The 267-nt window shown below is 36.0% G+C and overlaps 1 long non-coding RNA gene and 1 pseudogene across 1 annotated transcript in view; one reads left to right on the top strand and one right to left on the bottom strand.

Moving 5' to 3' along the window:
* Positions 1-267, bottom strand: part of LOC116672179 (sialic acid-binding Ig-like lectin 6) — a 14664-nt pseudogene that overhangs the window by 6049 nt on the left and 8348 nt on the right.
* LOC116672191 (uncharacterized) overlaps positions 1-267 on the top strand; it is a 2838-nt gene that overhangs the window by 1897 nt on the left and 674 nt on the right. The window lies entirely within an intron of this gene.

Here is a 267-nt window from a genome sequence, read left to right as displayed (position 1 = left end):
TGCTTCCATGTTCTTTGGTGCAGTAATGGATAGGAAGGCCTCTCTAGAACAAGCAGCCAGAGCACCTGTGAAATCAGTTTCACGGTTAACAAAATGTGAAAGAAAATCTGTAAGAAACATTTATGATAAATGAAGCAGCAGTATGTTGCATGCCGGTCTTTCTTCACTGTCTTGTTAACAATTTCTTCATAAAACATTTCACTTCACACTAAGAATGTGAACAAAATAACTAACTCTGGTCTCTCTGCTTTTTTTCTTCTAAATTAA

Source organism: Etheostoma spectabile, chromosome 22 (assembly GCF_008692095.1).
Source record: "Etheostoma spectabile isolate EspeVRDwgs_2016 chromosome 22, UIUC_Espe_1.0, whole genome shotgun sequence".
Classification (NCBI taxonomy): domain Eukaryota; kingdom Metazoa; phylum Chordata; class Actinopteri; order Perciformes; family Percidae; genus Etheostoma; species Etheostoma spectabile.
Note: the sequence above shows the minus strand (reverse complement) of the source record. Positions and strands in the feature narration are given on the sequence as shown.